This window comes from Alexandromys fortis, unplaced genomic scaffold (genome assembly GCF_014885135.2).
Source record: "Alexandromys fortis isolate MF-2015 unplaced genomic scaffold, M_Fortis_MF-2015_v1.1 scaffold_24, whole genome shotgun sequence".
Taxonomy (NCBI): domain Eukaryota; kingdom Metazoa; phylum Chordata; class Mammalia; order Rodentia; family Cricetidae; genus Alexandromys; species Alexandromys fortis.
The window spans coordinates 2,779,438-2,806,994 of record NW_026067906.1 but is presented as its reverse complement, the minus strand read 5'-3'; the positions used below and the strand labels follow the sequence as shown (position 1 = coordinate 2,806,994).

Here is a 27,557-nt window from a genome sequence, read left to right as displayed (position 1 = left end):
GGACTAGCCCATTTCTAATGATGTGTGTAAGCACCCCAAGGTGCGCTTACCGGGAAGATTCTCCAGAGAGCAGAGCTGTCCGGTCTCTCCGGGAGCAGAGCAGAGTCTGCCCTCACTTCCTCTTCCGCCCAGAATTCTATTCTGTTTATTCCTCCCACCAATGCTTTAACCTATGAGGCCAAGCAGTGTGTTTATTACTTAACCAATGAAATCAACAGATTGACATATGACACTCCCACATCAGGTACTTAGTTGACTTTCAATATTTTAAATGCTAATGTATAAAAACCAACAGCTGCTGAGAGACATTGGATTATAGAAACTGCTAAATTAACCCAACTTTTATATTTTAAGAATGCCCTAACTTCAAGTGGAAATCAGAAAATATGTTGTGTTGGGCGAGAGATTATGCCTTTCTTTTTACAGGAAACAAAAAGTTATGGTTCTCTTCAAAATTAATAAAGATCAAATTTGATTGGGGGAGACCTCCTGAAAAACCAAGAAATTGGCTACAAACGTGAAGAAGAAACCAAGAAAGACTATAGGACAGGTGATTCTTATGCTGATTGCTCTGCTGTGGGAACAGCTCTGAGACTAGATGAGATGTGATAAATCTTGTTAGCTACAGAGTCCCCATGACTTATTATTATATGCCATTCTCTCCTATGGCATGGATAGAGACTTTATATTATAATTTGGTTACAGAGTCCAAAGAAACTAATAACATTAATAGATGCTTTTTACCTGCTCAAACATAAAACAAAAGAAAATCATCTTTAGTGGACTTGTGCACACTGCATATTCTATACTTGTGTTGATAAATACATATACGTGTGTGTTCTTTAAAAATTTATATGTTTTCTTTATCTTTTAATGGCCTCTTGTGCCATCCTCTTTTCCAAGTACGAGAGACTGGGTGAGTGAGAAAACGGGCAAGGAAAAGACAGCACCAATATTTTCCATACCACGTGATAAACATAGAGGGAGAATGAATTAAATTTCAATTGACAGACCAGGTCCACAAAGGATAAGGCAAAAGAGTGCACGACAATGCTGATGGAGGCCTAGCACAAGAGCTTTGGGTAGTGTAAGCTGAGCTCTTCCTGTCGGAGAGCCAACCTCAGGGAGTCTGTGACTCAGGGACCTTGCCAGCAATGATCTGTGAGCAAAGCAAAGAATTACAGGAAAGACAATGATTCCTCCAAGTGTGGGGCTAACAGGAGCACTTACTGGCACCTAGGTCAGAAAAGCTGATTCGTTCATCTTTCAAGTACTATGTAGGAGGCACCTACTCAACACAAACCATGGTCCCTAAATAAGCATCATCTTCCGAATTCTTATAACCATTCATTTAGGCTGTCCTTAAATGTTCTCTTTGTCTCTAATTGCTCCCTGTTCCAGTCTATCCTACACACAAAGGCCAGGAAATCCCCCCACCTACACATGACGGGTAATAAGTAAGGGCTCTGGAATCAGACTTCCTGGATTCAAATCCCAATTCTATAACCTCCTACCCTGTGCTGTCCTTCAGTGTATTAGTCAATTTGGGCTACATGGAAGGAACAAAGGTCACCAGGTTCTTAGTGGTTTTAACCATCAACATTTAGACTTTGCTCAAACAGAAGCTTCACCGAGTCTGAAGCTGTGCTTTGTTCTGTGCAAACTCTTCACACTGTGACCAAGGTGAAAGGTGAATACTTAGGAGCAGACAGAAGCACCTTGGCCTGAGTACTGCCATTTTGACTTCAGACTCAATTTTATCTGTAGGATGAAATAAAGTTCAGGTGCGTAAGTCCTACAGGAGCTGAGAACTTTCCAATGGCTGACCAACCTCCTCCCTAAACCACAGAAATAGTCATTATGCATCTCTAGTTCTCTCGAAACAGAAGGAACAAATCAATCTGATTAGATGGCCTGAAAGACTTGCATTGTATATTGATTGACAGTGATGGACAACACAAGGAAGGTCCCTAATCTTTAACTTCTGGTCAGTGAAGATTGTAACTGTACCTCAACTTTTGTGCTTATAAACCCAGCTTCTACCCTGCTCAGTGTTGTCAAAAGAAACAAGGCTCCCAAGTCTTTGTCCTGCAGTCCTGATTGATTTGGTGAATTATTAAAATCTTTGGAACCCATAAGTGCTGTCTCTCTCCTTCTGCATGAGTCATATCAGAATGGGTAACAGACTCCCACCGGGACATTCCTGTGGGAGAATAAGCCATGAAACACTACTAAGGCTTCGTAGTAATGTCACAGTTCGCTTGTGTTTCATTTGTAAAAGCAAAGAATCAGGACTTGGGAAAAGAGTGAGGAAAAGAGTATGTTGACATATAATAAACGAAACCTAGGTTAGTTTCTTATTGCTTCTGAATTAATGCTCCCTCCCACCACTGTCAGATATAAGTACTGAGCCCAACAAAATCAACATTTAATTTTTCATCTTCTACCCCGCAGCTAAGTTTGACATGTCATATACAAAATAAAATCAATAAATATACAGTAATATATCTACATGGTTAAGATAGGGTTTCCTTTCTTTCTTTCTTTCTTTCTTTCTTTCTTTCTTTCTTTCTTTCTTTCGAGACAGGGTTTCTCTGTAGCTTTGGGGCTGTTCTAGAACTAGCCCTTATAGATCAGGCTGGTCTCAAACTCATAGAGATCAGCCTGACCCTGCTTCCCAAGTGCTGGGTTTAAAGGCATGCATCATCACAACCTGGCTTAAGACAGGGCTTTCTAATAAACAGAAAAGGCACTTCTGGTCAATGGAATTGAGACATCAGGTTTAAACTGTTGTTAGCCTAATAATGGGTGATGTGGATGAGAACTACCTAAGACCCATCGTTCTCGGTGGGCGTGCCCACACCCTTCACAATCCCCAGTACCTTTACAGCTTAACTTCTAATTTACGCCCTACAGCAGAGCTCGGGATCCTCAACTTTATTTCATTCGGGATGACAGTGAATTAAAAACTGGGTCAGCAGTTAAGGATGTATATTCTTCATTCAGGGCACCCGGTTTGGGCTCCTAACACACGTATCGAGCAGCGCATAAGCACCCATGATTCCTGCTCAAGGACATTTGATGTCTTCTTCTGATCTCAGTGTGTGCCTACTGCGCAAATGTGGCACACACACACGCATGAAGAAACATAAATACAGGTAAGAAAGAAAGAAAGAAAGAAAGAAAGAAAGAAAGAAAGAAAGAAAGAAAGAAAGAAAGAAAGAAAGAAAGAGACAATGAGAAAGAGAGAGGGAGAGAAATGTTTTAAAAGAAATATTAGTGACACAAAACAATGGAGGAAGACAATATATGAACTGAACTATTGTACAAACATCCCATAATCCCAGTGCTCAAGAGCTGAGACTCAGTGGTGGACGGCTGGCCTTGCCTTGCCTTGCATACGTGAGATCCCAGGTTCGGTCCTCAAGAAGTTCTCAGTGTCTGACCATAATAAATTTCTATTACTTGATTGTGTCCTCCTCTGTGTCTTCGGAGTCCTGACCATACAGCTGTAGGACAAAGAAGAAAGAACTGGAGGAAGCTTTGTAAACGGAAGAACTGTGAACCCGTTCCATCTCCCATTCATTGGCTTGCTGTCCTAAGCACAAAAGGGCTAGAAAAAAGAAAATAGACTCTGTTCATGGATCCCAAGGAGAACAGAGAAACAACCAGCCGGACTGAAAAGCAGTGGCCTGGGCTCACTTCCCACCTAGGTGATTTAATCTAGCAGACAAGCCTTAAGATCAAGAGCTCAAATCTGTGCCAAACTATGATATATTAGTGGTACAGACACTGAGAACAACAATTAATAAATGGGACCTCCTGGAACTGAAAAGCTTCTGTAAGACAAAGGACACTGTTAATAAGACAAAACAGCAACCTACAGAATAGGAAAATATCTTCACCAACCCCACATCGGACAGAGGACTGATATCCAAGAAACTATACACCAAAATACCAATTAATCCAATTTAAAAATGGGGTACAGATCTAAACAGAGAACTCTCAACAGAAAAAAAAACTCAAATGGCCAAAAGACATTTAAGGAATTGCTCAACATCCTTAGTTATTAGGGAAACACAAATCAAAATGATTCTGTAGCACCATATTACACTTGTCAGAGTGGCTAATATCAAAAACACTGACGACAGTTTATGTTGGGGAGGATGCAGAGTAAGGGGAACACTCCTCCATTGCTGGTAGAAGTGCAAACCTGTACAGCCACTTGGGAAATCAATATGGCGGTTTCTCAAAGAACTGGGAATCAACCTACCTCAAGACCCAGCAATACCACTATTAGGCATATACCCAAAAGGTGCCCAATCATATACCACAAGGACACTTGCTCAACTATGTTCATAGCAGCATTATTTGTAATATTTCTAGAACCTGGAAACAACCAAATGCCCCTCAAATGAAGAGTGAATAAAGAAAATGTGTTACATTTACACAATGGAGTATTACTCTGCCATAAGAAAAAAACAGTGACATCATGAAATTTGTAGGCAAATGGATGGAATTAGAAAAAAATCATTCTGAGTGAGGTAACCCAGACCCAGAAAGACAAACACGGTACGTACTCATTCATAAGTGGATATTACCCACAAAGCAAAGGATAACCAGTCTATGATCCACAAGCCCGGAGAAGAGAAGAAAAAGGAGGACCCTAAGGGGGACCTGCATGGAGGGCCCCAGGAAGTGGAAATAGTTAAGAACTATATTCTACATATTTAGCCTTCTGTGCTACATACCTTTGGGAACAATGGCAAATGTCAGCTTTGATAGGGAAAGCCTCAGTTCTGATACAAAATACATAATCATTCTGTAAAAACTGAGGCATTTGAAGCTGGGCAGTGGTGGCGCACGCCTTTAATCCCAGCACTCAGGAGCCAGAGGCAGGCAGATCTCTGTGAGTTCAAGATCAGCCTGGTCTATAAGAGATAGTTCCAGGACAGGCTCCAAAGCTACAGAGAAACCCTGTCTTGAAAACGCAAAAAAAAAAAAAAAAAAAAAATTAACCCAAAAAACAAACAAAAATACCCAACCTGAAGTATTTGATTGCTGGATTGGACTAATTAATAAAACACACTTAACACACCTGGAATAACACACAGACCCAAGGCATCATCATCCGTGCTTTGTACACACACAGAAACTCCCCCACTGAGGTTGACATAAAGGAGAATAAAAGAAGCAATAGAAAGGATGTATACACAAGGAATCGAACCAGTGTTTTGGGATATGCTTGACTACCTCCCTTGATAAGGAATAAGATGAATTCATAAGATTTGCCTGCTCTCAGAGTCAATAATTGTTAGAAAACTGTCAGGGCCAAGACCGATGACATCATGCAGGGCAAATGAAGATCATTTCCTTCTCCATTGATTGGCACTGGGGTTTTGTTTATAGCCCAGCTGCCTGGACCTTGTTGTGAGTAACCAGATATTGCAGGTTGGAGAGAGGTTTTCCATTTGCATCACTGGCCAAGGAGTGAAGCCAACAGGAAGCCCAGCGATTCAGATAACATGTTTTAATTGAAATCAATACCATGGCAAGCAAAGCTGCTTGGTACAGCAGTGTTATGCTCAGATGGGAGATTTTCATGGTCTCTGCCAGTGGCAACTGTTATCAAGAATGAACTAATAACTTCAACCATGACTCACCGTGCTTTCTAGGAGGAAGGGAAAAACTCATTGAACCAGTGAAAGTTTTCAATTAGGAAAAGCAAATTTGCTTTTTGAGGTTTCTATTATGCTTTGGTCTTCAACTCAAGTTCAATTCCGATTTGAGGTTCCATTAACTGGAACACGGTGCTCTTCTGATAACCTTCTCCTCTCTTTCCATTTCCTTTACATCCCAGATCTTATCTGGTTAAAAAAAAAAGGATAATTATGATAACTGATGATGATTCGTAAATACTGAGCATCTTCCAGCAGCTGAGGCATGTACTGAGGAAGGCCAGCAAAACCAGCAGACTTTAGTCATAAAAAACCAAATTGAAAATCAGTGAGGCTTTGCGGGCCACACAGTCTTGATTGTAACCCCATGGTTCTGCTGCTGCAACTAAAAGGGCACATAGACAATACTTATTACTACATGGATAGCAGCTCTGTGTCTTCATAAACTTTTATTTATAAGAACAAAATACCGGTTAAATCTGGTCTACAGGCTCCTGTTGTAGACATTACATGTTTTTACCACATAACCCTGGCTAAGGAAGATGTTACTATTCTTATTTTCCATATAAATCCGTTCATTACAGGCTATTAATGGTGTCAAAATGTATCTAATAACATATGTTTACTATCTAATACCAAAGGAGACTCTGCTTTTCCTACTTTGACATGTCACTGCTATGCCAAAGAGCCAAGCAAGAAAGCCTGTAAAACAGTAAAAGGTTGACCCCAGGTTCTGTTGCAAGTGGTAGCTTAAAAGGTTGCCCAATTCTACCCTCTTGTTGACCCAAAGTTGAATCAAACAATTCAAGGTATGTAAAGAATCAGATACCTAAGACACGCACTATTAAAACCCATAGACTTCTGAAACAAACTCTTCCATGGTTCATGCAGCTTCTGAAGCACACACATGGTTAATAATATTTGAGAATTAGTTCTATTTCTGGCAAATAGCATACTTAGGAAATCCATGTTTGATCCCCACAAGACTAGGGAGTATGTGCATTTCTCTGAAGACTCTTGCACCCAACACAAGGAAGTTTTTAAGAATTATTTGTGTCCTTCCTTATAGAACATGAGTGTAAGAATGTAACCTTCCTGTTCACCTTAAGCAGATTCTCTAGCAGAAGAGAAGATAAATATGAGCAGATATTTCATCTCTCATTGTGCTATTGCTCATAATCAAAAGAGAATTGAAACATGCTATAGTCATGCCAAAAATGGAAGAGTTTAGACAGCATGGCTAACATCTAAGCCACCAAAGTTCATTCTTGGGATTTGAAGGGGATTAAGGGCGTGGATATGTTAGGCAACGATGGAGGTCTCTTTTACGTGGAGTCTTGGTGAGCACACAGAGTTGGGAGAGGGTAACTCATCTGAATGAATAGAAGTCCCTTGGCTTGAAGAGAACATTGAGCAAGAAGAGTCAGAATAATGAAAGAAGAGGTTGGAAAAACACATTAGAGAAGAATAACTTGAGTCATCACAGGAAATAAAAACTAATAAAAGGAAATGCATTTACAAACCAAAGGAAGCCAACAGGGAAAGTAAGTATGTTAGTCTTTAATATAATAGAAAATTTACTCACATGATAGAACAGAGTATATGATCACACAATTATCTTCCGAGTTATTATATTTGTTATTTTGCGTGTGGATTTATATCTGTTGTAATTTAACATAACATATCATTTCTTGGAAGGGGTTATACCTTCATGAGGGTGGAACTGAGCCTTTTGATTTCTGAATACTGACTTTGGAGTGGGTATATGGAAGATATACAATAAACATTTAAAGAAAGAACTAAAGTAACCTTGTCGTTCATATTCAAAAATGAGTATGTTTTTTGCTTGTCCTCTGGTTTAAGTAAATATGGGTTAGCTGTTTGAAAGGCAACTAAGACAAAGACAAGGAAATATTTTATTTTAAAATGCAATAAAACAATCAACATTACTGAGGTTTAGACCCTTGCTCTGGCTTTGGAGTTGATTTGTAGATGAATCAAATAAGCTTAGGTTCTTGTTTTAAATCAGAACCCTTAGAATTTAGTAATATTTAAGAAGTTCATAGAGTTCCCTAATTTTAGTGGCTCTAAATAACCTACTAAAGAGAAAGCAAATCAAGTGCTTGGATCCAAGTAAGTGTTAACTGTGTCTTAGTATTTCTTCTACCCCACCAACAATGCCTACCCGTGTCTGAAGTACCTTGCTCAAGCTGCCTTGTACAGCATTTCATAAGCTGAAACCAATGGATCGTAAAAAAATGTAAAGGTCCAAAACCCTTTTCTTCCTATATCTTAGCAAGTACAGTATAACAACAGAAGGCAAATTTGGGGCTGCAATGGGGAGGGTTTTCATTAGGAATTCTGATATCTACATGAGCTAGTCTTCGGGGTCTAGTCAGAGAGGAATCACTATCTGTATTTTCTAATCATTTGAAGCTAAAGCATGATTTCCTTGCCAAGTAGGCAAAGCATAATCTTCAGAGACACCCTGGCTTCAAAGGAAAAAGATGAAACCCCCAGATGGCGGTTTGTTATTTCCATATGGCACAGAAACGCGCACAGTGTCAATCAGTAAGAAATGGAAGCCTAGAACACAGTGAAACTTCCACAAGAAATGCAGCGTAGATTTTCGTTTCCTTCTTCTTCATTGCTCTGGCTGTTACTGCTTGATTAAATAAACACTTGTTTGGTGGTCGTGCTCATGGCAGCGACAGAGTATCATCCCATCAGTCAGCTCCTGCGACTATTACAAACGACTCCTTCTGAACAGAGTGGCATCCAAAAGCAGAGGTGAAAAATCAAATGACATTTACATAGCAGTGTTTTAGGGATAATTAGTAATCCGACACTTGGCTGGTCAGAGCAAGGTCAACAGAAGGAGTCAGAGAAGCATCGTGTAACCAACTGTTCAATGAGCCATGTGAAATGAGTGTATGGTCCAGGCTCCAGTCTGACCAAGCATTGCTTCCCATAGTCCCAAGTTCAGCAGAGGGTATGGCCGTCAGTTGTCCACAGAATCAAGCATGCAACTCTTACTGGGTAAGAACTCTGTTGTGCCACTTACCCCGGGGGCCAGAGGTCACAGCTCCTTCTAGACAAATGAAGCCATTCAACAAAACTGCCAAAGGATGGCATTTTAACAACACTGCTCTATCCAAATTCTACCAGTTGCTAAAATGTTTCAATTTGAATGATTTTTTTTTCACTTCTTTGCCAACATACTGTTAAAGGGACCTGGAAGAGCCATGCTAATATCAGGCTAAATCAAACTTTGAGTTTAAGCATGGCAAAGACCAGTTCTTTGGTACTCTAGTAGGAAAATGGCCTTCCATGCATGAGGAACACTGGGAAGTGACCTGATCCCCTAGGAATTCCCTGGTTTGGTGGGTGAATCTTCACTGTCTCAGTAGCGATGCTGACATCCCTCCTTCATTTCATTGAATTCATGAGAGCATCATCAACCCTTTTTAACATAGAAACCCTTCTTCTATGTTCGGGGCAAACAAATGTTAAACAAGCAGAGAAGAAGAAAATGTTATGTCCCGTTAGATTAAGATTTGCTGGTCACAATTGCAATTCTGGCACCTTGTCGATATTTAGCTTGATAGATGAGTGTTGCAAGCCTACTGGGTAATCGGCAAGAAGCTTCTCCTCCTCTCCCCCAGGATCCATCTAAATAGGAACCAATATATGAATAATGTGGTGATTAATCACATCAATTTACTGGGTCTGAGATCAGTTAAGAGACTAGCCATTGGATACATCTGTGAAGGATTTTCTCAGTCAATTTAAAGGGGAAAGACACACACTCAAATGAGTGGCACTTTCCAGTGGTGGTCCAGATAAAAAGAAGTCTAAAAAATAAAAGCTGTTGCATCTTTAAAGTTTTAGTTTAGTGTGTGTGTGTGTGTGTGTGTGTGTGTGTGTGTGTGTGCGTGCGCATGCGTGCATGTAGATAGATGCTCATGAGTACAGGTGCCCAGATATCAGAGGAGTCAAACTCCCTTGGAGTTGAGAGCCTAGGCTATAGTGAGAAGCCTGGCATGGGTGCTAAGACTTGAACTTGGGTCCTCTGGAAGACCAGTGCTGAGCCTAACAGCTGAGCCATCTCTACATCTCGAGCTTTTGTTTCTGGCCTGCTTAACTCCTCTTTGCACTACCAAGTTCACCTGCCTTCTCAGCATCCTGTTTGTCCTGCCGTCACTGATGCTGTTCTTCACGGATCTCCAAATCCAGCGTCTCCAGCCTTCCAACGTGGACCAAAGGCCAGTGACTCGAGAATGCTCCAGACCGTCTGTGTCAGGCTGGGACCTCTGAGGCCTTCTGTCCCATAGACTGAGCAGTTACCAGATTCTCAGCCTCTCCAGTACGAAGGCAGCCGTTATTGGACTATCTAGGTCATATCATGGACGCCAACCTAACACATCCTTTTTTTAATTTATGTATTTCTTTATTAATTAATTAAAGATTTCTGTCTCTTCCCCACTGCCACCTCCCCTTTCCCTCCCCCTCCCCCAATCAAGTCCCCCTCCCTTGTCAGCGGACAATGAGGACTACTGAGACCTCAAAAACAATATCAATGGATTTTTGATCCTACTGCACGTATTGGCTTTGTGGGAGTCTAGGCAGTTTGGATGCTCACCTTACTAACACATCCTTCTTAATCATACTCATTCCCTGGGTTCTGAGCCTTCAGGGACCTCCAACTAACACATAACACATACCAAATGCTTCGGGATGGAAGTTGCAAGTTTCTTGTAATTTCAAAGAGTAAATATCATTGTCTTCATGTGCCGTCTGGTAGCTTTGAATCACAACCACTGTAGCAGTTGGAATGTAATTGGCTCCCTTATGCTCACAGGGAGTGGCACTATTAGGAGGTGTGGCCTTCTTGAAGTAGGTGTGGCCTTGTTAGAGGAAGTGTGTCATTGCTGGGGTGGGCTTTGAGGTCTCCAATGCTCAAGCTATGCCGCATTCAGTTCATTTCCCATTGCCTGTAGATCGAGACATAAACACTCAGCTCCTTCTCCACGACTGTGCCTGTTTGTGGGCTGCCATGTTTCCCACCACCATGGGAATGGAGCATTGACAACGTAAGCCACCAAATTAAATGCTCCCTTTATAAAAGCTGCTGTTGTCATGGTGTCTCTTCACAGCAACTGAAATCCCAACTAAGACCACTATTCAAGTCTATTATCTCAATGCCTAAGTGACCTTGGACTACTGTTAGTAATGATTTATATTTAGCTAAAAATTCATTTTTTTAAATGCACATAGCAGGCATACATGATCTGATTTGCTGACTCCTGTTGGAGAATATATAAGGCCACCTAAAAGCTAGACAGAGAATGAGAGGAAGAAACAATGTTTACTAACGATAATCTGATTTGTCCCAGTCATGGCTGTGGGGATAAGAATTATTCACCTTAACTAGACAAAGAAATAGCTTCCCTGTCAGATGATGCTTTTGATTCATGACTTATGCTTCAACTACTTCCAAAAGGAATTTGTAGTAGCCTGCACTAGGAATATACACATGCTGGTTCTCCTTATATAGGGAGATTCCTTCAGCTAATGCCATTTGGGGTAAGACAATTTATAATTGTCGTCAATTATAAATTCATATGAGATGGCAAATCACTTTCCCCTAACAGTTAATATACTGACCAATGCAGCTAGGAGAGGGGGGCTTCTCAGGAAATAAGCAAATAAATCTCAACCTCACAGAGTAACTCCCACGAAGAGAGAACACGAGTTATATTTGGACTTAATATCAGCTTCTAGAAGACAGTTATAGTTATGAAAACTTACTGTTGAAAGCACAGTGTGAAGTTCTGCAAAGTATGCTATATGTTTAGCCTTTTGCTTTTCCTGTGAAGATCCCAGTTCCTTTCTTCAACGATCTGTAATCATGTCATCTGAGGTCGACCTGTGATGTGGGCTGCAAAGAGAGAGGAGACGGCTATGGCGGTGAAAGAGGCCAATGTGTCTATTACCACACATAATTACTTTTGCCGTAAGTATTATAAAAATTAGATATTTAGACTTTTTTATCATACATCTTTGAATATTTGACCACAATTCCCTCTTTTCTCCTGCTATCCCAACATATTCATGGTACCCTCTGTTTTATTCTCTATTTCCCTATATCTGACCTTTTTCTTTTTAGATTCCATTCACAAGGGAAAGGAAACATCTTTCCTTCTCTCTTGCCAGCTTCTTTCACTTCCCTTAACGTGCACTCATTTAATAGTAACGAGTAAGATTAATATATTTAAAGTCGAATAATCTTCCACTGTATTTATATGTGTAGACACACACACTACATTTTATTTGTTAACAGACCCAAATCATATCCATATCTTGACTGTGTGAGTAACTGTGTAAAGTACAGATATTTTTGTGAAGAAATGATACCATTTTGAACCACTTTTCTACAAGGAGTGCTGCAGTCTGCGGAAGTTCCATTTTTAATTTCTTCAATAATACTCATAATGATTTTTTACAACAGCAAAGCCAGTCTGTATCCCACCAATAGTGCAATGCCAATGTCTCTCTTTACATTCATATTAATATTTGTCTCCTCTTGTCTTTTTCATAATAGCCATCTGTTATGGTTATATCTCTTGTCGATTTGACTAAATCCAGAATCACCATGGAGACAAAGATCTCTATGTTACTGGAAGTGGGAAGACCCATACTAACCATGGGCAGAGGCACCCCATGAACTGGGGTCTTGGGCTGAATAAAAAGACATCAGGTATCAGCTTTTATCTCTCTCAACTTCCTGATGGTGGAGACAATGCAGACTGTAACCTCCCCTTCCCACTGCCGAGCCTTCCCCACCATGAAGTGAAGCTGAAAGAAATCCTTCCTCCCTTAAGGGCTTCTTCACTGTTCACGGCAGGGAGAAGAGCGACTCACTCACCTTCCTTCTCTGTGATTTCGCTCAATGATTTTAATTTGCGTTTTTGATGGCTGGTGATATTAAGTACCTTTTCACACATCTATTGGTCAATTTTATATCTTCTTGTGAGAAATGTCTCTTTGAGTCCTTTGACCATTTAAAACTTGAGTTGTTTTTGTTGTTTACTTTTCTGCTATTGAAGTCTAAGACTACAAAAATTGAATATTAGTCCTGTCTTTGGTTGCTAGACAAAAGTACCAGATATTGTGTGACTTATAAAGAATAAAGTTTATTTAGCATACTCTGTCGAAGGCCTCAAAGTCCAAGGTCATGGTGCCAGTCTCTGATGAACACCTTGATTATGAAGTAAAACAGAAAAAATACGATACAGACTCATTTATATAAAACCATAAAATAAAATCTTAAAAAGATGATCCCTGGATAACCATTAATCCATTAAGTCCTACCCTGAAATACCATAAATGTCGGATTTGGGGGAGATTTGCCATGGTCCAGTCATAAAATCTCATCAATGACGTGATTTGCAAGTATGTTTGCCGTGAAGGTCACTTCATCATTCTACTGATTGTTTCCTTTGTTGCAAAGGCGATTTTAAATTTGATGTAGTTTCATTCATTTATTAAAAGGCCAGTGCTTGGCGCAGGAGACTACTTCCTGAGTATAACACCTGTGCTATGTCAGTAGCACAGATACTGTGATTGACAATTAATAAATGGGACCTCCTGGAACTAAGAAGCTTCTGTAAGGGAAAGGACACAGTCAATAAGACAAAACAGCAGCCTACAGAATGGAAAAAGCTCTTCACTGACCCTCCATCTGACAGAGGGATGATCTACAAAATATATAAAGAACTCAAGAAACTACACATCAAACTACTAAATAATCCAATTAAAAAATGGGGTACAGATCTAAACAGAGAACTCTCACCAGAAGAAACTCAAATGGCCAAAAGACATTTAAGGAATTGCTCAATATCTTTAGCCATCAGGGAAACTCGAATCAAAATGACTCTGAGATACCTTCTTACTCCTGTCAGAATGGCCGTGATCAATAACACTGATGACAGCTTATATTGGAGAGGATGCAGAGCAAGGGGAATACTCCTCCAATGCTGGTGGGAGTGCAAACCTGTACAGCCACTTTGGAAATCAATATGATGGTTTCTCAGAGAAACTGGGAATCAACCTGCCTCAAGACCCAGTAATACCACTATTAGGCATATATCCAAAAGATGCCCAATCATATACCACAAGGACACTTACTCAATTATGTTCATAGCAGCATTATTTGTAATAACCAGAACCTTGAAACAACCTAGTTGCCACTCAACTGAAGAATGGACAAGGAAGATGTGGTGTATTTAACAATAGAGTATTACTCAGCTGTAAAATATAATAATCTATCAGGTGGTGGTGTCTCACACATTTATTCCCAGCACTCGGAAGGCAGAGGCAGGCAGATGTCTGTGAGTCTGAGGCCAGCCTGGTCTAAAAGAGCTAGTTCCAGGACATGCTGTCCTGAAAAAAAAAAAAAAACAGTTCTGTAATTGGTATATGGCTCTTCGTATTGACATTTAGTGGGTCAAGGCAGCACTCAAAGATTCTGTCCTTTCTCCTTTATTAGGGCTTTAACTCAAGCAAATCTTTAAATAGTCTATAATTCTCGTTGATTTGGCTAAAAAAAAAAATGAGTATGGCAAAGGAGAGAAGAAGGGAGAGGAGGAGGAGAAGGAGGAAGAGCTCCCATTTGCTGAGTGCTTATGTGGCAACTGGCGACATCATTTAAGAATTTTCTGATACTCCTAAGAGAAGGAACTATGACAGCTCTACTGTCTGGAAACTGTCTGTAAGAGTTAGTGATTTGCTCCGAGCGAGGCCGAGGAGATGGCTCAATTACTTAGGAGCACTTGTTGCTGGTGTTGGTTTTAGAATGTGTATGGGTGTTTTGTCTGCCTGTATGTGTTTTCCTGGTGCCCACGGAAGCCAGAATACGGCGTCAGTTGCCCTGGAACTGGAGTTTTGATGGTTTTGAGCCACAGTGTACGTGCTGGATATTGGAATAAGGTCCTTTGAAAGAGCAGCAGGTGCTCTTAATCTCTGGACCATCTCTCCAGCATAAACTGACTGTTCTTAAAGAGACCCTGAGTTTGGTTCTCAGCACCTATGCAGGAGGCGAACAACTCTCTCTTCTCTCTCTCTCTCTCTCTCTCTCTCTCTCTCTCTCTCTCTCTCTCTCTCTCACACACACACACACACACACACACACACGTAAAAATAAAATAATTACTCAAAATATAATTTTCAGAGGCAGGTGGATCTCAGAGTTCAAGGCCAGCCTGGTCTACAGAGTGAGATCCAGGATAGCCAGGGCTACACAGAGAAACTAGGTTTTGGAAATAAATAAATAAACAAACAAACAAACAATAATTTTTCTCTCAAACTCCAGTCAGTAAGTATCTGAGTTGGGATTCAAAATCACTTCTTAAAATTATCTGTAAATTAGGCTTTAAAGACAAATCACGAGGAGAGGCTTCCTGGTTGCTATGGCAACACTCCCTTGTTTGGTAAATACCAGTGAGGTAGTTATCTCCCTCCTTATAAGTATTTAAAGGATTTCTGGGTCCAGGAAAGGAACACAAGGAGGAAGATGGAACTTTTCACTCTGGCCTGTTCGCCATTTCAAAACGCTGTAGAGCAGCTGGAAATCGGCCCCCGACTTGAGGGCACTTGCTCCTCAGCAGAGAACAGGAATTCGGTTCCCAGCACCCCACCCCGGGGAAGCTCACAACTGCCTGTAACCCCCAGGGAGCTAGCATTTTCTTCTGGGCTCACTGGATGCCTGCCTGTACGTGGCACACACACACACAAATAAATCAATAAACAAAATGGATCATCAAAAAATCTTGTAAAATAATCTACAGAGACTGGGAGCTAGAAGCATTTGCTAAACAAAGAACACGGGGCAACGGAGAGGTGTTTTTAAAGCAGAAACGTAGGCAGCGAGAACAATGTTTTCTGTAGTGAATTTACCTTTACCTATTTTTTTTTGTTCAAATCCAACCACAGCTAAAGCTTAAATATGACTCTTGTCAAGATCTTTTACTGACATAGAGGTAGAATTTGTACAAAACGTCAATGTAAATAAAGATTATTTTTCCCTTTTTATTTCCCTATAGCAAGCTACCCAGCGCACCCCACGGTGGACTTTTCTAATGTTACAAAGCAATGACTCTGTATTCTGTACACATTCCACTGGGGCTATGAGTCAAATGACAAATTGCGCTTTTTATTTCCAAATAAAACCAATCTGGTTTCTCTGACATTACCGCACTGCCATAGTCCTTTCGCGCCGTCTTTACCACAGAGTATCGTGATAAATCTCTTTGTTTCTATGGACCCGAGATAGGAGTCTTCCACAACAAAGGCTGTGATTGTATTAGCAGCACAATGAGTCACCCTATCACTTATATCCTGAATGAATTTGAGATGCATCTGTTGAAATGAAATCCGTGGGCTCCATTTAATGGGTCAAGCGTCTCCAAGGACAGAAAAGGAGGAGGAAGTAGCAATCCAGCTGCTCAGAATGAAAAAACCTTTTGTCCTTGAAAAAAAAAAAATCAGAAAAGCATCATGCAAAATAAATGAACAAATGAACTTTACCTTGGGCAAAAATTACCAGGGATTCGTTAGAATACTGGTCATTCATTAGACTGTGTCCAATCCTCACAGAGACCTAGGAACAATGAATTTTCCTCCGCAATGTGTTTCTCCAATTGTAATGTTCAAACGGTTTCGGGAAATTTCATTAGAGGGAGGAAAAGAAGAATCATAATCCTGACGAGGTACCAAGGGAAAAGGGGGCTAAGCTGTTCCTTAGTGTCAAAAACAAAGCCCAGAAAATGATGACACTGAGCGGGGGCGGGGGGGGGGGGGGGGGGGATCTTCATTCTCAAGAACTGCTCAGGGCAGCTCTGGATAGGATTGGGTGATCAGTGAATTCCTCTGCATGAGGACAAGGCTACATTGTACATGGGAGGGGGGCGGGGGGGAGATATCTTCAAGAATGAACTTGACCTAGTGGTTGGGGGAGAGGATGGTGTTTAAGGGAAAAAACCCCACAAATATGCTAGAATTGAAAAGAAGTAAGTAGAACACTTGTTCCACAAGCTGTGGGTTGCCCACCCTTGTCCTCATTCTCACTACTCCCCAGTCTCACTGGAACCTCTGTGCAACCACAACTTTATTTACAGAGGGCCTCCAACGTATGCCCTGGGGAGAGAGCTTCTTGAAGCTTCAAGAACGCCTAAGAAAAACCACACCACTTGTTCACGATCTGAGATGAGGGGAGGAAAGGACCAAGGGAATGCGGGCTGCAAACTTCTCCCGCCAAGGTCAGCAGAGGGAGGATGTGTTGCAATCTGACTGGCAAAAGGAAGTGGCAGAGGGAACACCGAGGTTGCCAGAGAGTTCTTAAAAGGATATATTAGTTTAAAATCTGTGTGTACAAGAGATTGTAGTCTGGTGAAGGCAGTAGGAAAAAAAAAAATTGATGGAGAAGCGGAGCAGCAGTGAGTCTTAGCATAAAGACGCCGAAGGGTATTTCTGATAAGGGCATGCAAAAATGGTCCTAGGAGGCACCTCCCTGCGCTCTGCATAAATAGCAATGAAATAGGAAAGCTATGAACGACACCTTGAGAGGTCTAGAATCGTCTGGAAACAAGAGGAAGGCCATCGTTTAACATTTATTGGGCATTTGCTTCATCCCCAGTATTGTTCCGAGGTTCTGCAAGCCCACTTCCTTTCATCTTTGAGGCTGCTCCCTATTGTAGACACTAGACTCCCCCTGCCCCCGACAGCATTTTACAATCGGGAAGGGAGTCCTTCAGAAAGTCCAAAGGCACAAAGCTTTAAGACGGCAGCAAGGGCTTCTATCTACAGTGCTTTCTCTCTGTTGTTAGACTCCTCGGGTAACTCTGACATATTCCAGGAAGCACAGATGTGGCTCTTGCCTTAGGGTTTTCATGCAGTCATAGTCAATCAATGCATTCATGAACAGAGATCCACGAGGACTCATGTGCTAAGCAGTGCTAAATGTTAGCGAGGCATTTAAAGAGGAATAGGGTAGAGACACGATGTGGTTGATAAACTGCCTGCCAGGCGAGTTTGAGAAGCTGAGTTCAGATCTCCAAAACCCACGGGAAAAGCATAGTATGGCACCTGTGTTAGAGAATTGGAAACAGGTGGATCCCTGTAGCTCATTGACCAGCTATCTTTAAAGCTTTAAGCTTTTTTTTTAAAAAGATTTTTACATTTATTATTTTTGTGTATGTGTGTGTACATGTGCACGCATTCACATTTGCATTCTACAGGATGGAGGTACCTTCTACAATGCGCCTTTACCCACTGAGTCACCTCACCAGCACTGATGAGCTTTCTGAGACCCTGTCTCAAAATAACTCAATTAATGCTTGTGGAAAACAGTCGAGGAAAGACACACAGCGTTCATCTCTAGCCTCCACCTCCATGCGCACACCAGAGCACGTGTGCACACGCTCACAGTGCACATCCTCCCACTAACAAGCACAAACACTACACCGCACAAAGAGAAGAGAATTACAAATAAAAATGAACAGGACCCAGCTGCCGGAGGTGACAAGTTTTTATCGTGTGATTGGATAAATGTGACGTCCGAATGCTGATTGGTGCTTCTCAGGACCAAGCAGACTATTGGTAGGCCTCGAGGCCCTTTCTGAGGTGGTACTGAGAACAGCACTTATCTTTTTTTTCTTTTATTTTTAAGATTATAATATGATTACAACGTTTCTCCTTTCCCTCCCCTCCCTCCAAACTCTCCCATGTAACTTTCCTTGCTCTCCTTCAAGTTCATGGCCTCTTTCTTGTTAATTATTGTTACACACATATAGGATACATATATACATACATATTCCTAAATATAACCTGCTCGGTCTGTATAAAGTTATTTGTACGTATATACGTTTTTGAAGCTGACAATTTAGCAGCATTGCACCTTCGACGAAAGCCCTGTGTTGGGGGGAGAACAGCGCTTTTTGAAGAAAATAACAAAAGGGAAATGGGACATCCTTATAGTCTCAGAAGAGATAAATGCCTATGGAGGAGTCACATAAATAGGAGTCTTAAAAATAAGTTGAGCAGAGCCAGCCAGGCCATGCCCTACCTCACCAGGTGGCCCTATGTTGAAAAAATATGGAGACGGGGGGGGGGGGGGGGATTAAAAACCCAAGCGGAAGCGAGTGCTGCCAGCCAGCAACACTAAGACATCATCTCTGCAGCCCACAAAGCAGTCACCGAGCTGAGGCAGGACCAGAAGCAAACGCTTCGGCGTTCCCACACAGTAAGTGGAGCCAGCTGTGCTCCCAGGTGCCAATGAATTACATTCCCACGGCACGCTATCTTTCCCTCTTGGCCTCGGAAACTGGAACCGCCATTCATCTTTCAAAAGCCTCTCCAAATTCAGCTAGTTCATCTGTCTCTATGCTCTTTGGCTTGGCTATAAACCTGGGCCCAAAGTGTTGTCTACAACGGAGTTCTAAGTAAAACAGAAACCCACCTGGATAAATAGTAATCCTCTGTTTTGGAAACATCTCTTTGCAAACTTGTTCTTACTACTGCCTTTAAAAGTCTGTATAATGTACATATTGTAAATACATATAATATATAAAGTTATATACCTATAAGAAAAAAAAAAAACAGAGCAGTATGCATGGTGTAAGGGTACGCAGAACTGGAGACTCGCCCGACAGCCGTGGTAGAGTGAGAAACGGCTGAGGTCAACAGTAGAAGGTCTTGTTGCCCGGTAGGGTCAGCAGGGCAGTGATCAGCAAGCAGCCTGGAGATTAAACAGATGCAGACTCAGCCCCCAAACATGCCCTGCTTGTGGTCAAAAATGGCCGCGGGGAGTCACATTGGAGAGAGTGGTCCATGCAGTTGCCTGGGAACATAATGATGCTGAAGTCCATGCTGCCACTGGAGGCCAAGTAGGGGTCAGTGGTCTTGGGGTCAGAGGCCAGGTTGATGTCCATGGCAAAGGTTACCACGGAGGGCCATTCAGATGCTCGAGCTCTGTGCTGCAGCCAGAAGCCACATTGATGTCCATAGGCCGAGCTGACACCAGGGGCCATACTGATGTGTGTGGCCCGCACAAGGTCATGTTGATGTCTATGGTCTGGGATGTCTCTGAGGGTCTTGCCTGGGCCCATGATCCTACTGCAACCAAAGGCTGTGTTCATGGTCTGTGCTGTCACCAAAAACCACGCGGAGGCCTATGATCCATGTTCCCGCTGACTGTGAAGAGCAAGGAGGCGACTTTTGCTGTGATATCAATGACGGCAGATGCACAGTTGAAAGGAAGGGACATGGAAGGATTCCGTGACAACCACTACCTTCCCCCAACACACCCAAAAAGGCAACAGCCTAGACAGGAAACCACCCAAGGGAACTCTTAAAACATGGGATGGAGAAGCTAAGGAATAGCTCTCCACAATGGATGGCTTCTGTCAGAAGTGCAGCAAAGGAAGGACTCGGTTCTCTTTAAGGGGCAGGCCACTGAGTTTGGCCATGCTCCAGTGAGTAAATAAATAACACAAATTTGACTATTTTTTAAATCTTTTGTGGGGCAGGGCAGGAGCACAGACATGAAAGATCTGAGAAGTGAGTGTGCTCAGGGTGTAGGATGTGAAATTCCCAGAGAATCAATACAAATGTTATGTTGAAAAAAGCCTAAATTGAACAGTCTTCCATGCACTTACAGAAAAATTTAGTATTGATAATAGAAAGGATTTTTAGTATTAATAATAGCCCGTACACTTTTGTTGGCTATATGATCATTATATTATATGTGTGTATGCTTAACACATATTTCATATTTAATTTTTCTTGTAAGCATCTGGAATACATAATAATGTTATCATTGTTGCTTTACAAGTAAAGAAATGGAAGCACAGACAGAGTAATTGGCTCAGCCAGGGGCACAGCTCTGGGAGTCTTGGTCTAAATGATATGGAATCAATCCTTCCTCTGGCTCCTATAGACAAGGTATGATCAGTGAATTCAGCTGTTAGTCCTTTAGTACCAGTGTGCATGAGATCCAGCACAGGCTCAGTAAAGTCAGATTCCCAGGCCCTCCTCCCTCCCTAGTCAAATGGTCTAGCCTTTTCATCATAACCCTCCCTCCCTCCCTAGTCAAATGGTCTAGCCTTTTCATCATAACCCTCCCTCCCTCCCTAGTCAAAAGGTCTAGCCTTTTCATCATAACCCTCCCTCCCTAGTCAAAAGGTCATCATAATCCAGCTAGTTCTAGTGAGCACTATAGGGAAAAACCCTTTGCGAACGACTGTTTTACTCTAACAATTGGAAAGGAGGACGTGTGGGCACAAGGGGAGGCAGGTTGCCGTGTTTGATACGAGGGCTGGGGAAGCTATTTCTAATGGCTTCCATTTGCTCTGTGAGGAATTGTAACATAGCAACACATACAGCTAATATGTTGATACAAGACATGAGCAGGAGGATACCCAACAGATAGGAAAAACAGAAGAACCCATCCCTGGCTTTGAAAAAGCCTGCCATTAACTGCTGAATTCTTGTCCTAAGACAAGCTCAAACTTTTTCTGCTTGTCCTTCCAGCAATCAGTAACAGGAGTCTGTCTCTTAAACGGGTAACAGAAAGACCAGGTGTTTGAGGTACACTACCAAGGATGCTGTAGATGGTACCCAGTGAAACCCTAAGAGGAAAAGATGTATTTATGACGGAAATGGAAGCACATGCGAGACTTGTTTACACTGCCCTCTTGTTTGCAACAGTCATTGTTTCTAGCTCCTTTCATCCCGTAATTATTTCCCAGAACTTCCTACCAAACCTCCCAGAAAACTGAGCTTTACATCTGAAAACTCAGCACATCAGGGACCAACTGTGGTGTTCCACTCACACAGTTAATGGCCTTTCCCCGACTCTTCCATCACCAGGGGTGACAAGCCAGCACCCTGGAAGGATGTAAACAGCTGTAGGGAAAACATTCATTGTGAGGGAGAACTGTCCAGATCTTACATCCTTAGTGACCCGGGGGTAGAAAACACTTAATGGAAATACCAAACGTGGACTACGCTTAAGTTTTGACAGGTCACTGTCTCTGCTGCTCCTACACAGTGAATCTGTGATGAGAGTCAGATTTGAAGTGCAGGGAACCCTCACCTGTTATGTGTGTAACGTTTTATAATCTGCACATACTACCCAAATGCTGCATTTAGCTAGAATCATTGCTATTCCCTTTTCTTCACCTACCAATAACTTCCCTGGCCTTTTTTTTTTTTTAATCTGAAGATGCCTTCCTTGTCCCCCTCCAGTCTCACTATGAACTGTAAAAGTCTACTTTCAAAATACAAGGAAAGCTAGTCCCTACTCCGTGGAAGTGAATTAGGTGTAAAAGACAGCATCCCCACCTCCACCCCTGCGTGACTGTGGATGAAGGGAACTCAACACAGCTGGAGGCAGTGAACTCCCCTAGATATCCAGGGGAAGATGTCCCTGAACTCGGGCCAAGCCCAAGCTGCCTTCCTCAGTCTTGTGGGCGGCAAGCCCACCATTCCGGAAGAGCCTGAGACAAGAGTCTGCAGTGTTTCTCCAGCAAGGAAGCTTCCTGGAGGTCTCATGTCTCTGCTCTGCAGTCATGAGAATAGCCAGAGCTCAGTCATCTGGCCTCCTCATCCTGTCAGAAGGAAGGTCTGGGAATTCCCGTTTAATCTCAGCAGATCTGCCTGAGAAACAGAAGGAGGAAAAGGGGGAAGTACAAGAAGATACAAAAGACTGCAGAACATAGTTATACACATTTATATAATATATATATAATACCATAGCTTTCCAACAACTAATATAGACAATAAATATTACATTTATATATAGTGCATGAAAACCTGCTTATCTATAGAACATGTGTACTTTATATACCATAGGTATTTATGTATATACATACTGATTACTTATAGTTATATATATATTATATCTAAATGGTGCCCTCTTTCTCCCCAATAGTTACCGATTCTGATTTCATGGTATCTCTGGTCATAGTCAAAAGGCTCAAGAGAATTATAATTCAAAACAGAAAAGCAGATTTTCAGCAGGATGGGTGGTTGTTGTCAAAACTTGATTTGCAAGGCCAGGCTCGAAAGCTGGTCCATCCCGGGGTAAATGAGAGCCTGAGGAAGAAAGGGTTTGGCAGAATTTCCAGTAAACCTCCATCACCAAACACACAAGTCCAACAGCCCACGCTGTTCCCTTATTCTTCCTCCAAACGGGAAGCAACACTTCTGTTAAGGCATCTGTTGTTGCTCCCAAATGCCCTCAGAACACCCCGAGCAGCTAGGATCGGCCTGTTGAGGGGAGACCAGCTGGAGCAGGGAATGCTGGGGACCATTTGGATGGCAGGCGGTTCCTTCTGTGCTCGAGGGCACCTGGCCTTTGAAGTTTGGAAAACTTCTTCCACGACACATTGCTTTCCACCCGCTTTGGTTCATGGAGACATTAAGGACCGGAAAAGATAAAGTGTTCTTCCTAAAGGAAAGGGAGGGGCTGCGGGAGAGTTCGCAAATGTGCACCTATCCCCAGCAGCATAAATAACTCCCTCTCGGAATCGCTGGAGCAGGCTGTGAGGAGACCTGTAGGCCGCCTGCAGAAAGAGAAGTTTCTGCTTCCCGGATGACAATCACACTGCTAACAGAAGTCCATTTGTGAATCACAAGCCTCCTGAAATGCCTTAAAAGTTCCTTAGAAACAAGGCTCCGGCACTGCCTGCCTGAGCGCAAACAGAACTAGCAGGCCACAGCTTTTCTCTCAGCTCTTAGCTGTTTCTGTCTGGGAAGAACCCAGCCTGCCTTCCTCCTTAGGACGGGACTGTCTGAGAGTTGGGGTACTTGCCTAACTAACTGACAAGGCGCCCCCATCCATGCCCCCCAAATTCCCTAGCATTTCAGCAGTTTTAAAACAACAAGATCTCCCACAAAACTGCATGCTAGCAGTTCAGTAAGACTGAGCCAGGTCTGAAAGCAAAGAAGTTAAAGGAGACCTGGTAGCGTCCTCAAAAAGCCCTCCCCTCAACGGCATTTGAGAATAAGCAGTCTCGGCCATCCACCTGCTGGAGACTCACACTAAAGGTCTGGTACTCTTGTCTAATCCCCTCACGCGTGAGACCCAAGTTGCAGTTTAAGTTTTAATGTCTACATCTTAGAGATCCTTGAAATAAGAATGCCTCTGCTCTGCAAGATCCTTGCCCTAGGACAGATAGTACCTGAAATGCTGGAGGCTGTTGTTTATGGGAGATAAATAGCCGTCTACTTTCACTCCCCTAAACAAGTTTGTTTGACCTGTCTGCACCGGGTGTGCTTGATCACATGTGGGTGGGAGGTTCACAGGCAGGAAATACATCAGGATGTACACTTGTCCGGGATTGGATGTAGTAGGCTGGAGGTGCATCAGGATGTATGCTTGCACATGATTGGACCTGATGGAAAATACTGACAACGGTGCAAACCATGACCTGAGGCTATTTTCCTAGAAACCATACGGTATGGACTTAGCTAGAGCTCTTCCACCTGGCCAGTATTTAATTAAATCTCACATCAAATTTAGCTTTAAATTGTGGCGGTGGTCTTATTCTCGCCTGGTGGGATTAACACAAGTTGGCCCCCCTCCTAATGCCACAGGATTTATTGCATCTTGGCTGGTTGCCATTTATTGCTCTACCACTGGTATTTTTTACCAGTGCCTTGAGAAGCTCAGAATCCAGATCCACGGTTTTCTGAATTCTCTCTTGCCGACAGCTCCTTGATCCTTTAACATAGTCTGCTCCTCAGTTGTGAGCACTAAACAAGCTATTACTCTCCTAAACATGTGTGCACAGGCCTGTGCCTATCTTAGTGGTAGCCCCTAGTAATGGGCTAATAATTAATAGAACAAAAACAATTACCAAAGTCAGTATTTTTTCTGCAATTGCCTCATGTTTTACCAGGTGAAATGAGAAAGAGAGAGACAGAGGCAAAGACAGAGACAGAGACAGAAACGTGGCTAGTAGCCAAGATAAATGAGTTTCAAGACAAACATTCTCATTTTCTAACTCACTGAGCACATCCAATAAATCACAAGTTTCTTGGATATCACGTAATTTTTAAGTGCCTGCCCAACTAGATGCTTTTAGAGTCTGGAGGCCTCAGGCATAGCTGAAGTCTAGCTGTCGGAATAGATAAACCAGAAAATCGGGTGATCACGCTCAAAGAAGATTCTTAAATCAAATTTCCTCTCAGAATACACACAGCTTGACAATCTGTTCCCAGGACAACAATTGTCAGTGTGGCCGGAAGAGCTGTTTTCATTCAGAATATCTACACCCCCATCAATCTGTATATTCTTAAAGAAATATGTGTTTCATCCAGTCATCTGAGAAAAAAGAAATATGCTTTATCTAGTCACCCTCTGTAAAGAATTCTAAAATTTGAAATTTGTGACATGGAGATTGTTTCTGCTTAAGGGTAGTCATTTGAGGTAATTTCTGGAATATGAAGCATTTCTGATGACGGATTATCAAAACCACCTGAAAAGTTTAGTAAAATTATCAATTTTAATAAAGTTGTCAGTTTCCTCTCCAAATCCTCAGAGATTCTGATTCCAATAGGACTGAGACAGCGATATAGGAGCAATTATTTTCTAAAAGCTACCCATTAGTAACTAGAAGAAAACAGTCAAGTTTCAGTGTGTGACGACTGTGCTTATCACCTAGGCAGAGCCTGGGAACCAGAGTCACCTGGGACATGAACTGTTAGGCATCAGGGAGTCTCTGCATTTCCTCAATTGATGCAGAAAACCCATCTTTTAAAAAATCTTATCTTTATTTTTTTTCTTATCTTTATTTTTATAATTAAAATATATCACTTCCCCCTTTCCCTCTTTTTCTCCCAAACCCCTCCCATGTTCTCCCCCCTCCTCTTACTTTCATGGTCTTTGCATCCTGACTGGTGAGCTTCCTCACACCCCTGCTTGCTGTGGAATAATTCTCTTGTACACTGTACAGATGTGTCACTCAAACTGATTTAATAAAACTCTGATTGTCCAGTAGCCAGGCAGGAAGCATAGACAGGGGAACCAAACTAAGGTTGATGTGAGAGGAGGCGGGTGGAGTCAGGAGTCTCCATCCAGATGCAGAGGGAGCAGAAGATGAACATGCCACGCCAATAAAGATATCGCCACGTGACAGAGCTTAAATAAGGACTATGGGTTACCTTAAAATGTAAGAGCTACTTTAGTAATAAGTCTGAGCTATTAGCCGAGCATTCATAATTAGCATAAGCCTCAGAGTGATTATTTGGGAACAGGTAGCCAGAACAGAAAATGTCCTGCTACTATGACCTTCCCTCAAGATGGGCTGTAGCTGGAAATTATGAGCCAAATAATCCTTTTCTCCCTGCAGGTACTTTTATTGGGGCGTTTTATCGCAGCAACGGAAAGGTAAGACACAGTGATATTATCACACGCAGTAGAAGAGCTATGTCAAAGGATGAGTGCTGAGCACAGTGAAAAGTAACATACCGCTGGTATGGGATACAAGATGGATGCACTTGGAAGACATCATCTAAGTAGGAAAAAGGGTCACAAAATAATACTAAGTACTGCGTGATTTAATTTAGCTGAGCTGCCCGATTAGGCAAGTCTACAGAAGCAAAATGTATATTGGGGTTGTCTAAACTCGTGGGGTGAAAAACAAAAAGCAAACAAAAAACAGAAGGGAGTTTGGAGGGAAGAAGGAAATACATTTCTAAGTGATGCAGGATTTCTGTGGCAGGGACTCAAAAGATTAATTGTTACGTTGTTTGCACAACTTTGCGAATGCACTAAAGCCATTACATTCTTCAGCTTAAATGGATTATACGGCATGCCAGTTAGGTTTCAGAACTGCTATCTTTTTCTTTAAGGAAATGCTTAGATGATTTTGACTTACTGATGAACTTTTAAAAATCGCTGTTTCAAATCATTGCCATTCAGAACACAGTCCGTGAGTCGGTAGGAGCAACCTCACCTGAGAGATGATTGCAAGCGCGGCCCTCCGAACGTTGGGGTGGAAGAGGCTGAACGAACCAAGCTTGAGCACCGGGCTGAGTTTCTATTTAAAGTCTTCCTCGAACACATTCACTCAATGCCAGATAATCGAATCATGGGTCTTGACCTGCTTAATGGTTGAAACGGTATGAGCCTGTTAGCTAATGTTCATGGGGCATCCAAATGTCAGAAACCCAGCAAAAGCACTGCTGGCAGAGCCCCAAAGAGAAAATTCTCATAAGTGATCTTCCTTCATGTGTCACAGGAGTTGGAACTGGTGCTCCTAGACATCACTTGAACGCGTAAGAGTGCTTCTGGTTCTGTGGACGGATAATAAGGACTATCTTGCCCAATAGACCACCAGAGGAGAGGTATGAGCATACCCATAATTTGAACGGGGGCAGAAGATGGGCATTTTTGTTGTCTGATGTGTAATTTGTTTCTTCCTTAGCCTTTCTTTGTATTTAATGTCATTGTCTTTATTAGGGGTTTTATTGTTTTAAAGAGAAACCACAGCAATGACCACAGCAACTCGTGGAAAGGAGAACATTTCATTGGGGCTGTCTTATAGTTCAAAGGTTTAGTCTAATATGGTCATGTCAGGAAGAATGGAGACAAATAGGCAGACATGTTGCATGTCACGCTACACCTGGCTTGAGCATTTCATACCTCAAAGCCCACCCTCTAGAGGCGCACTTCCTCCATCAAATCATGCCTTCTCTTACAAGGCCACACCTCCTAATAGTGTTACTCCCTATGGGACTCTGGGTCCATTTTCTCTCAAACCACCAAAACCATGATAGGAAATTGGTGGGTTTTTTTTTTTACACTATCACAGA

General features: G+C 42.2%; 1 long non-coding RNA gene across 6 annotated transcripts in view; it reads right to left on the bottom strand.

Annotated features, from left to right (window-relative positions):
• The window catches only part of LOC126497460 (uncharacterized), a 42,435-nt gene that overhangs the window by 8,133 nt on the left and 6,745 nt on the right, over positions 1 to 27,557 (bottom strand). For 2 of the 6 annotated variants that reach the window (XR_007590618.1, XR_007590622.1), the window contains 5 exons: positions 26,699 to 26,845; positions 22,673 to 22,832; positions 11,490 to 11,619; positions 10,403 to 10,672; positions 7,226 to 9,350 (listed from right to left, as the gene is read on the bottom strand). This is a non-coding gene — a long non-coding RNA (uncharacterized lncRNA). Of the gene's footprint in view, positions 1 to 7,225; positions 9,351 to 10,402; positions 10,673 to 11,489; positions 11,620 to 22,116; positions 22,395 to 22,672; positions 22,833 to 26,698; positions 26,849 to 27,557 lie in introns of those variants that run through there. The other 4 variants (XR_007590623.1, XR_007590620.1, XR_007590621.1 and 1 more) reach the window with 4 other exon arrangements.